Below are 12,252 nucleotides of genomic sequence, written 5' to 3' on the forward strand. Positions count from 1 at the left end.
TGAACTCCCTCCTAGTCCCTAAAGTTGCATGTTGAAATAATAAGCAGAGTCCCTTGCAATAGCCAACACTGGTACTTATCCTAGGTATAAGGAGAAATAGAAAAACAGAAGCAAAAACGGACAAGAGCATCATAACTTGATAGCCCGACAAGTACAAATATCACTGGAACAAATAAAGTTGTAGGCACTAAATTTTTTTAAAAGGCAAGTCCATAAGCATAAAAAACTTAAACCGGTTGCACAAGATTAACTACTCTACATGTGAACATGTGTGCCAATCCCAGTAGTTAAGCTGGAGACAAACATCCTTAAATCCAATTAACTATACTGAATGCAAAATTCAAAGTTTGTGTTTACGCAGGTCCTCTAAAACCTAGATATGAAATTATTTCTTTTCAATGCACCAGGAAAATCTACTGTAATGACACGAGTCAGGCACACTTGGATCAATATTAACATACCTAAGACTTACCTTTTCCACTATTCCTTCCAACGTCTGAATATACAAATGCTTATCTACTCGAATTTATTCACTAACTACATTAAAATGATATTTACTATCATGACTTTTTCTAAACTCACATGGCATTTGCAGTTAACTGAAATACAGCTTCCTCAGAATGCCCAAATAGAAAATATTTTGTTCGGTGTTGTGATGGCTGTGACGTAACACTAACAGAATATAACTAAATTAGTTACTCTGCCACTACTTCAAATTTTAATTGAACTTTTGATCATACTTGAATGGATAATCTCATACCTATCTGTGAAATTCCTTGTGTTATTTCAATACTTTATAGCTCCTACCACAGTTTTACAGTGTTCTTTTCTATATTTATTTGGATTTTTACTAAGAGAATTAACATCATGGTGTTATGATTATAATTGCATATAAAGCTTTTTCTAGCAGACCACTGATTAGCTCTAAAGTCAAAGAAGTAATTAGCAATTCAAAAATGGCTTTCCAGAGACAAGAACAAAGCAAACGAAGCTACTAACAATCATTATGTTGCAATCCAGAGGACAAATTGTCTACTAGAAAGCTTCCAGTGATCACAACACTGTGACTTTGTCTCAGGAAAGTGTCGTCAGATATCCAGAGGGGAAAGAACATCATCCGAAGATGTGGTGGAAGCTTCAGTTAACAGAGAGATAAAGCCTTAAGAGCATGGAATATAGCTACATATTGGGAAACAGGGTGACACTGTGGCTGGCTATTTATAAAGGACCACAGTTTCTCCCTATGGATCACTTCTCCCTGCAAAACAAACTGTGCCTTAATTATTGCTTATTTAAAATTATATTTTTATGGAGCTATGCAGTACCTGACACAGAAAAATAATCATATAAGGAAGCATTTATTTGAGGTTTAATATAAAATCATACAAATAAAATGTGTGTAAACACAAATCCACATTGAGTCATAACATAAATAGCAAAGGACAAAGTAAAAACAAAGAACATGAATTGGCAGCTATATACAGTTGCACACAATTGTGTCTTGTACACTAGAAAGTCTTCTACAAAATAATCATCTTAGATCAACAAAAGACCAATCTTCAATGTCATCCTGCAAGATAGGTTATTTTAGCATCTCCTCCTGTTTTCTCCAATGTCCTCCTTTAGTATGACTGATAACTGTTTTGGTGATTGCCACCCCCTGGAGATGCCTTGCGATAAGTGCTCTTTTGGCCACTATAGTCTGCATACACCTGTGCAAAGTCATGGTTCCTATAGTTATACCCAGCATGATCGTATCTGCCATAGCCACTACAGTTTTGATCACTCCATAGGCACTATTGTAATTCCCATATCCAAGATCATAGTAGTCACTTGATCATTGATTCCAGTTATGTCCTGACCTTGGTCACGACCCCCTAGGGCCCCCTCATTCACTGGTTGCAGCACCTGTTCTTCCTTTTTGTTTTGGTGTTGCAGCTTCCATACCTCTTTGGGTTGTGCACCTTTGATTTCACACTTCCCAGAACCAATTTGATAATAATCTGCTGTCTAACCATTTCTTTACTGGCTCTTCATCTGTATATGTGAGAAAACAAAATCTTCTTCTTCATTTGTTTTTGTATCCATGGGAATTTCAATATTTTCAAACTTCGCAAAGCCTCCAATATATTCTTTAATTTGTTTTACAGAAGTATCTGGGCTCAATCCACCTGAAAAACCCTTTTGGCAGGATTTTTCCCTTTTTTTACATTATTTTACTTTAAGTGCTAGGGTACACGTGCACAACGTGCAGGTTTGTTACATATATATACGTGTGCCATGTTGGTGTGCCACACCCATTAACTCATCATTTACATTAAGTATATCTCCTAATGCTATCCCTCCCCCCCCCTCACCCTACGACAGGCCCCGGTGTGTGACGTTCCCCTCCCTGTGTCAAAGTGTTTTCATTGTTCAATTCCCACCTATGAGTGAGAACATGTGGTGTTTGGTTTTCTGTCCTTGCGATAGTTTGCTGAGAATGATGGTTACCAGCTTCATCCATGTCCCTACAAAGGACATGAACTCATCCTTTTTTATGGCTGCATAGTATTCCATGGTGCATATGTGCCACATTTTCTTAATCCAGTCTGTCACTAATGGACATTTGGGTTGGTTCCAAGTCTTTGCTATTGTGAACAGTGCTGCAATAAACATACGTGTGCTTGTGTCTTTATAGCAGCATGATTTATAATCCTTTGGGTATATACCCAGTAATGGGATGGCTGGGTCAAATGATATTTCTAGTTCTAGATCCTTGAGGAATCACCACACTCTCTTCCACAACTGGTTGAACTAGTTTATAGTCCCACCAACAGTGTAAAAGTGTCCCTATTTCTCCATATCCTCTCCAGCACCTGTTTTTTCCTGATTTTTTAATGATCACCATTCTGACTGGTGTGAGATGGTATCTCATTGTGGTTTTGATTTGCATTTCTCTGATGGCCAGTGATGATGAGCATTTTTTCATGTGTCTGTTGGGTGCATAAATGTCTTATTTTGAGAAGTGTCTGTTCATATCCTTTGCCCACATTTTGATGGGGTTGTGTGATTTTTTTTCTTGTAAATTTGTTTAAGTTCTTTGTAGACTCTGGATATTAGCCCTTTGTCAGATGGGTACATTACAAAACTTTTCTCCCATTCTGTAGGTTGCCTGTTCACTCTGATGGTAGTTTCTTTGATGTGTACAAGCTGTTTAGTTTAATTAGATCCCATTTGTCAATTTTGGCTTTTGTTGCCATTGCTTTTGGTGTTTTAGACATGAAGTCCTTGTCCATGCCTATGTCCTGAATGGTATTGCCTAGGTTTTCTTCTAGGGTTTTTATGGTTTTCGGTCTAACATTTAAGTCTTTAATCCATCTTGAATTAATTTTTTTATAAGGTGTAAGGAAGGGATCTAGTTTCGGCTTTCTACATATGGCTAGCCAGTTTTCCCAGTACCATTTATTAAATAGGGAATCCTTTCCCCATTTCTTGTTTTTGTCAGGTTTGTCAAAGATCAGATGGCTGTAGATGTGTGGTATTATTTTTGAGGGCTCTGTTCTGTTCCATTGATCTATATGTCTGTTTTGGTACCAGTACCATGCTGTTTTGGTTACTGTAGCCTTGTAGTATAGTTTGAAGTCAGGTAGCGTGATGCCTCCAGCTATGTTCTTTTGGCTTAGGATTGTCTTGGCAATGTGGGGTTTTTTTTTGGTTCCATATGAACTTTAAAGGAGTTTTTTCCAATTCTGTAAAGAAAGTCATTGGTAGCTTGGTGGGGATATCATTGAATCTATAAATTACCTTGGGCAGTATGGCCATTTTCACTATACTGATTCTTCCTATTCATGAGCATGGAATGTTCTTCCACTTGTTTGTGTCCTCTTTTATTTTGTTGAGCAGTGGTTTGTAGTTTTCCTTGAAGAGGCCCTGCACATCCCTTGAAAGTTGGATTCCTAGGTATTTTTTCTATTTGAAGCAATTTTGAACGGGAGTTCACTCATGATTTGGCTCTCTGTTTGTCTCTTATTAGTGTATAGGAATGTCTGTGATTTTTTCCACATTGATTTTGTATCCTGAGACTTTGCTGAAGTTGCTTATCAGCTTAAGGAGATTTTGGGCTAAGACGATGGGGTTTTCTAAATATACAATCATGTCATCTGCAAACAGGGACAATTTGACTTCCTCTTTTCCTAATTGAATACCCTTTATTTCTTTCTCCTGCCTGACTGCCCTGGCCAGAACTTCCAACACTATGTTGAATAGGAGTGGTGAGAGAGGGCATCCCTGTCTTGTGGCAGTTTTCAAAGGGAATGTTCCCAGTTTTTGCCCATTCAGTATGATATTGGCTGTGGGTTTGTCATAAATAGCTCTTATTATTTTGAGATACGTCCCATTAATACCTAACTTATTGAGAGTTTTTAGCATGAAGGGTTGTTGAATTTTATTGAAGGCCTTTTCTGCATCTATTGAGATAATCATGTGGTTTTTGTCTTTGGTTCTGTTTATGTAATGGATTACGTTTATTGATTTGTGTATGTTGAACCAGTCTTGCATCCCAGGGATGAAGCCCACTTGATCATGGTGGATAAGCTTTGTGATGTGCTGCTGGATTTGGTTTGCCAGTATTTTATTGAGAATTTTTGCATCAATATTCATTAGGGATATTGGTCTAAATTTCTCTTTTTGTGTGTGTGTCTCTGCCAGGCTTTGGTATCAGGATGATGCTGGCCTCATAAAATGAATTAGGGAGGATTCCCTCTTTTTCTATCGAGTGGAATAGTTTCAGAAGGAAGGGTACCAGCTCCTCCTTGTACCTCTGGTAGAATTTGACTGTGAATCCGTCTGGTCATGGACTTTTTTTTGGTTGGTAGGCTATTAATTATTGCCTGAATTTCAGAGCCTTTTATTGGCCTATTCAGGCATTCAACTTCTTCCTGGTTTAGACTTGGGAGGGTGTATGTGTCCAGGAATTTATGCATTTCTTCTAGATTTTCTAGTTTATTTGCATAGAGGTGTTTATAGTATTCTCTGATGGTAGTTTATATTTCTGTGGATCAGTGGTGATAACCCGTTTATCATTTTTATTGTGTCTATTTGATTCTCCTCTCTTTTCTTCTTTATTAGTCTTGCTAGTGGTCTATCAATTTTATTGATCTTTTCAAAAAACCAACTCCTGGATTCATTGATTTTTGAAAGGTTTTTTTTGTGTCTCTATCTCCTTCAGTTCTGCTCTGATCTTAATTATTTCTTGCCTTCTGCTAGCTTTTGAATGTGTTTGCTCTTGCTTCTCTATTTCTTTTAATTGTGATGTTAGGTTGTCAATTTTAGATCTTTCCTACTTTATTTTGTGGGCATTTAGTGCTATAAATTTCCCTCTACACACTGCTTTAAATGTGTCCCAGAGATTCTGGTATGTTGTATCTTTGTTCTCATTGGTTTCAAAGAACATCTTTATTTCTGCCTTCATTTTGTTATTTAACCAGTAGTCATTCAGGAGCAGGTTGTTCAGTTTCCGTGTAGTTGGGTGGTTTTGAGTGAGTTTCTTAATCCTGAGTTCTAGTTTGAATGCACTGTGGTCTGAGAGACAGTTTGTTATAATTTCTGTTCTTTTACATTTGCTGAGGAGTGCTTTACTTCCAATTATGTGGTCAATTTTGGAATGAGTGTGATGTGGTGCTAAGAAGAATGTATATTCTGTTGATTTGGGGTGGAGAGTTCTGTAGATGTCTATTAGGTCTGCTTGGTGTGAAGCTGAGTTCAATTCCTGGATATCCTTGTTAACTTTCTGTCTCGTTGATCTGTCTAATGTTGACGGTGGGGTGTTAAAGTCTCCCATTATTATTGTGTGGGAGTCTAGGTCTCTTTGTCGGTCTCTAAGGACTTGCTTTATGAATCTGGGTGCTCCTGTATTGGGTGCATATATATTTAGGATAGTTAGCTCTTCTTGTTGAATTGATCCCTTTACCATTATGTGATGGCCTTCTTTGTTTCTTTTGATCTTTGTTGGTTTAACGTCTGTTTTATCAGAGACTAGGATTGCAACCCCTGCTTTTTTTGTTTTCCATTTGTTTGGTAGATCTTCCTCCATCCCTTTATTTTGAGCTTATGTGTGTTTCTGCATGTGACATGGGTCTTCTGAATGTAGCACACTGATGGGTCTTGATTCTTTATCCAATTTGCCAGTCTGTGTCTTTTAATTGGAGCATTTACCCCGTTTACATGTAAGGTTAATATTGTTGTGTGAATTTGATCCTGTCATTATGATGTTAGCTGGTCATTTTGCTCATTAGTTGATGCAGTTTCTTCTTAGCATTGATACAATTTGGCATGTTTTTGCAGTGGGTGGTAACTGTTGTTCCTTTCCATGTTTAGTGCGTCCTTCAGGAGCTCTTGTAGGGCAGGCCTGGTGGTGACAAAATCTCTCAGCATTTGCTTGTCTATAAAGGATTTTATTTCTCCTTCACTTATGAAGCTTAGTTTGGCTGGATATGAAATTCTGGGTTGAAAATACTTTTCTTCAAGGATGTTGAATATTGGCCCCTACTGTCTTCTGGCTTGTAGAGTTTCTGCCGAGAGATCCACTCTTAGTCTGATAGGCTTCCCTTTGTGGGTAACCTGACCTTTTTCTGTCTGCCCTTAACATTTTTTCAACTTTGGTGAATCTGACAATTATGTGTCTTGGAGTTGCCTTTCTCGAGGAGTATCTTTGTGGCATGCTCTGTATTTCCTGAATTTGAATGTTGGCCTGCCTTGCTAGGTTGGGGAACTTCTCCTGGAGAGTATCCTGAAAAGTGTTTTCCAACTTGGTTCCATTTTCCCTGTCACTTTCAGGTACACCAATCAGATGTAGATTTGGTCTTTTCACATAGTCCCATATTTCTTGGAGGCTTTGTTTGTTTCCTTTTAATCTTTTTTCTCTAAACTTCTCTTCTCGCTTCATTTCATTCATTTGATCTTCAATCACTGCTATCCCTTCTTCCAGTTGATAAAATCGGCTACTGAAGCTTGTGCATTCATCGCATAGTTCTTGTGCCATGGTTTTCAGCTCCATCAGGTAATTTAAGGACTTCTCTATACTGGTTATTCTAGCTATCTATCCATCTAATCTTTTTTCAAGGTTTTTAGCTTCTTTGCAATGGGTTCAAACATCCTTCTTTAGCTCAGAGAAGTTTGATCATCTGAAGCCTTCTTCTCTCAACTTGTCAAAGTCATTCTCCATCCTGCTTTGTTCCGTTGCTGGCTAGGAGCTGCGTTCCTTTGGAGGGGGAGAGATGCTCTGACTTTTAGAATTTTCATCTTTTCTGCTCTGGTTTCTCCCCATTTTTGTGGTTTTATCTACCTTTGGTCTTTGTTGATGGTGACGTACAGATGGGATTTTGGTGTGGATGTCCTTTCTGTTTGTTAGTTTTCCTTCTAACAGTCAAGACCCTCAGCTGCAGGTCTGTTGGAGTTTGCTGGAGGTCCACTCCAGACCCTGTTTGCCTGGGTATCACCAGCGGAGGCTGTAGAACAGTGCATATTGCAGAACAGAAAATGTTGCTGCCTGATCCTTTCTGGAAGCTTCATCTCAGAGGGCCACCCGGCCATGTGAGGTGTCAGTCGGTCCCTCTCGGGGCTTGTCAGACAGTGGGTGCAGGACAGTGGGTGCAGCCCACTGAGCTAGAGCCGAAGCAGGGCGAGGCATCACCTCACCGGGGAAGCACAAGGGGTTAGGGAATTCCCTTTCCTAGCCAAGGGAAGCTGTGACAGACAGCACCTGGAAAATCGGGTCACTTCCCCCAAATACTGCACTTTTCCAATGGTCTTAGCAAATGGCACACCAGGAGATTATATGCTGCATCTGGCTTGGAGGGTCCCATGCCCACGGAGCCTCACTCATTGCTAACACAACAGTCTGAGATGGAACTGCAAGGCGGCAGCAAGGCTGTGGGAGGGGTGCCCACCATTGCTGAGGCTTGAGTAGGTAAACAAAGCAGCTGGCCAGCTCGAACTGGGTGGAGCCCACCTCAGCTCAAGGATGCCTGCCTGCCTCTGTAGACTCCACCTCTGGGGTCAGAGCATAGCTGAACAAAAGGCAGCAGAAACTTCTGCAGACTTAAATGTCCCTGTCTGACAGCTTCAAAGAGAGTAGTGGTGGTTCCCCCAGCATGGAGATTCTTTCCCTTTTAAAGCTTTGGTCGTCTTGGAGTCTATCAATTTGCCATCCAGTTTGTGTTCTTTCAGTTCCAAAGCATTATCAACACTAGCAGTGTCTCTGAAAAGCACAAATCCAAATCCCTTTATCTCCCAGTGATTGGGTCTGTTTTAATTGTGCAGTCTACAACTTCCCCAAATTGAGATAAGTATTCAGTCACATCTTTTTTGCTTTTATCCCAGCTCAAACCTCCAGTACACATTTTACTATCATTTTGCTGATTCTTGCTTGCATTGATCTTGGGTCCCTCTGTGAATTCTGTTGCTGTACTTGTTCGTGTCCTCCATAGTGGAGGAGTTGTCAGCAGAGAGGTGCTGGCATGCAGTCTGGGTTGCTGCAGTAGTGGTGGCAGAGCAACTATTTCTGTATTTTATATGGTTAAAAGATTCACCTCCTGGTTCCAGTTTTTCTTTCTAGGAGTGGGACAATTTTTCTTTCTAGTGGGGGGAAAGGCCTACTTTCAAAATATTTCAGCTTTCAACTGTATAGATTGTATATTTTCACAAAGGAGGGGATGGTTATCCAGTTTCTAATGAGGGAAATGGGCTTGTAGAGGTAGTTCTGACATCTATCCCCTTTCACACACATACTCCTGATCACCATAGACTTAAGTGGTCAATGTATTTTTATTGTTTGGCTTAGCTACCTTTTTTTTCTTTATTTTTTTATTTTTTTATTTTTATTTTTTGAGACAGAGTCTTGCTCTGTCGCCCAGGCTGGAGTGCAGTGGCCGGATCTCAGCTCACTGCAACCTCCGCCTCCCGGGTTCCTGCCATTCTCCTGCCTCAGCCTCCCGAGTAGCTGGGACCACAGGCGCCCGCCACCTCGCCTGGCTAGTTTGCTACCTTTTATTATATCATATGTTCCTAGCTCTATGTTTAGTGCTTTAGAGTATTACTAATCTCCAAAACAAGCATACAAACATTACTAATCCTATTTTACAAATTAAAAAATTGAGAGCCAGAGAAATTAAGCAAATTGTTCAAAGATATAGTTAGTAAGTGGCAAGGCCAGTATCTCTGAAGCACCAAAACCGATATATACCCTTCCTACTACTTCTTCATGAGCTAATTCCTGGTTTTATCATGGAAAATAGAGAGTTGACTTCACATTTGGCTGTTTCTTAGTTTTTATGACATAAAATTCAATTCCAAAAAAAGGTTTTTTAAAACTTCTATGACTCATTCTTAATATAACCTTTCCATAGTAATTAAATTTTCATAGAGCTATTTGATGACTTTTTAAAATTAGGCATCATGATTTTTAATTCTTTGGAAGTCAATAGAATTATTTTGATGCTTGCTTGTTTCCAAATATTAAAAGCTGAGTAATTTAAGCCTGTGAGCTCAATTAGTTAGAACATGATCTTGGTATTGATCATCATACAATTCTATTGATGTCCCACAGAAAAAACCCAGTCCAAAGCTAAACATAACGCTACTCCTGGCACACATTTGGGTTATTATCTTCTCTAATTATGAAATACAGCATGGAAAGCCAACTGTATTTCTGCTTCTATATCACCCTAAAAAATGGAATGGGGGTGATTTTTATACTTTCACTCTTCTAAAAGTTGCAATTTTGTTTTCTGTTAGCATGCACATATTGATTCACTCATTTGTTCATTAAAACACGTTTATTGTATGCTTTCTATATGCCAGGCATTATTCTAAGAGATAATATATGATAAACAAGACAGAAAACATGTTTGCCCTGTAGAGCTTCTGTTCTAGTGGGGAAAGACAGACAAGCAACAACAACAACAAAAAAAAAATAGTGATAATTGTTTGTAAAATAATAGAGTGTTCTGAAAAAAGCAGTTGGGGATTGGGGATGTTATTTTGGGCAGGATTGTCACATATTGTCACATAAGATCTTCTGGTAGATGTGACTTTTGAACCACAAGACTTGAACTATGAGAAGGAACTAGCCATTTGGGAACTACTTCCCAAACAAATGCAACAGACTGGGAGGCAGAAATGAACTTGGGAGGTACCAGGAACAGAAAGAAGGTGTTACTAGCATAGTTTTTAAAGCTGGAAGAGGAGGCAGAGGCCAGACCTTGAGGATTTAAAATAAATTTAATTTTTTCCATCAGTTTCTTCTGAAATGACATTACTGATATTATTATATTGGCCTTAGAGTTAGTTTTGCCTTCTTGATACTGTTATGCCAGAGAGAAAATCATATATTATCATAAAATTTTAGAATGGAAAGTCTCCTTAGAAATTACCTAGTCCAACCCCTTCATTTTAGAGATATGGCAATTTGAGCCCAGAAAAGTTAAGTGACTTGTAGGAGGTTAATCAGCAAGGCTAGGTAAGCTAGGATTTGAGCTCAGGCTTTAGTATTATAGGGTATGATGTTCTTTCCATAAAACTAATTAAAAAAAAAAAAAACACTCAAGGGATTTTTAAATTTATGGTGTTTTAATGGCTCTCTTGTTACCTATTTGATTTTTTTTTAAAAATAAATTACTATAATTTAACCAGTATTTAAATATAGTTGTTTTAGATTTGAACTATGCATATTGTAAAAAAATCATTTGCCAAAGTTTTATAAGAGCATAATGATGCAAAAATTGGCTTAGTATCCATCTTTTAATTGCCTTTAATTGTACCACCTGCTGAGGTTCTTAACTTGGTGTCTTTTTACCTCAGGGGGATCCACAAATGGGCTTCAGGGTTCCATTAACCCTTTGAAAAAATGTGCAGTGTTTTACACACCTGTGATTATCATTTCAGATCCTCTGAGGAATAGACAACAAGACAGAATTACACAAGCTTAATTTATAGGGGAGTGCATGTGGAGGGCAAAAGAGAGGGAGGAGGAATAGAAGGCAAGAGCCTTGAGACCACAAGGCAAGTCTGGCGTCTGTGAAAGGAGAGAGGGGAAGGAGGATTAGGTCGGAGACATCAGACTGCAGTATAGTTCTAAGAAAGTCTCATCCAAGCTAATGTGGAGTCCCCAAGCAAAATTTGCTTATTGGAAGCATCCTATGTTGGGCAGAAAGGTACAGGTACCATTACCTCTTCCATGCTTAGTTATTCGCTCCAAGCAGCCCTAGGGCAAGTGCTGTGAGCAGTCATGAATCCAAGGGATAGTAGCTGAAGCTGTCTATAAACTCAGCTCCTGGAAGGAGTTCTATGAAGGATATCTGAGTGGTACACTTCCAGGGCCACCACAGTATGCTTATTTGCACTCCTTTGAGGGAACTATCTGTGGCTGTTGTTACATTTACAAAGTGTTTGGGTTCCAAAGAAAGTTCAGAACAACTGACTATTCAGACACCTTGATATAGTTTGGATTTGTGTCCCTGCCCAAATCTCATGTTGAATTGTAATCCCCAGTGTTGGAGGAGGGAACTGGTAAAAAGTAACTGGGTCATGAGGGTGGGATTCTCTTTTGCTGTTCTTATGATATCAAGTGAGTTCTGACGATATCTGGTTGTTTAAAAGTGTATAGCACCTCTCACTTTGCTCTCTTCCTCCTGCCCCAGCCATTTAGAATGTGTCTGCCTCCTCTTCTGCCATGATTGTAAGTTTCTTAAGGCCTACCTAGCCATGTTTCCTGTACAGCCTGCAGAACCATGAGCCAATTAAACCTCTTTTCTGTATAAATTACTCAGTATCAAGTAGTTCTTTATAGCAATGTGAGACTGGGTGAATACAGAAAATTGGTATTGAGAAGTGGGGCATTGCTATAAAGATACCTGAAAATGTGGAAGTGACTTTGAAACTGGGTAAAGACAGAGAGGTTGGAAGAGTGCAGAGAGCTCAGAAGAAGATAGAAAGATGAGGAAAAGCTTGGAATTTCATAGAGACTTGTTAAATTGGTTGTGACCAAAATGCTGATAGTAATATATGGACAATGAGGCTGATGTGGTCTCAGATGGAGATGAGGAACTTATTGGGAACTGGAGCAAAGGTCACTATTGTTAGGCTTTCACAAAGACAGACAGCATTGTGCCCCAGCTCTAAGGATCTGTGGAACTTTGAACTTGAGAGAGAAAATTTAGGGTATCTGGCAGAAGAAATGTCTAAGCAGCAAAGCATTCAAGATATGGCCTGGCT

At 39.1% G+C, this 12,252-nt stretch overlaps 1 protein-coding gene and 1 pseudogene across 2 annotated transcripts in view; one reads left to right on the forward strand and one right to left on the reverse strand.

Moving 5' to 3' along the window:
• The window catches only part of CCDC148 (coiled-coil domain containing 148), a 302,348-nt gene that overhangs the window by 22,737 nt on the left and 267,359 nt on the right, over positions 1–12,252 (forward strand). The gene's annotated exons all lie outside the window — the stretch shown is intronic.
• On the reverse strand, positions 1,623–8,511 carry LOC104654262 (annotated as a pseudogene).

The sequence above is a fragment of the Rhinopithecus roxellana genome, chromosome 14 (genome assembly GCF_007565055.1).
Source record: "Rhinopithecus roxellana isolate Shanxi Qingling chromosome 14, ASM756505v1, whole genome shotgun sequence".
NCBI classification, from domain to species: domain Eukaryota; kingdom Metazoa; phylum Chordata; class Mammalia; order Primates; family Cercopithecidae; genus Rhinopithecus; species Rhinopithecus roxellana.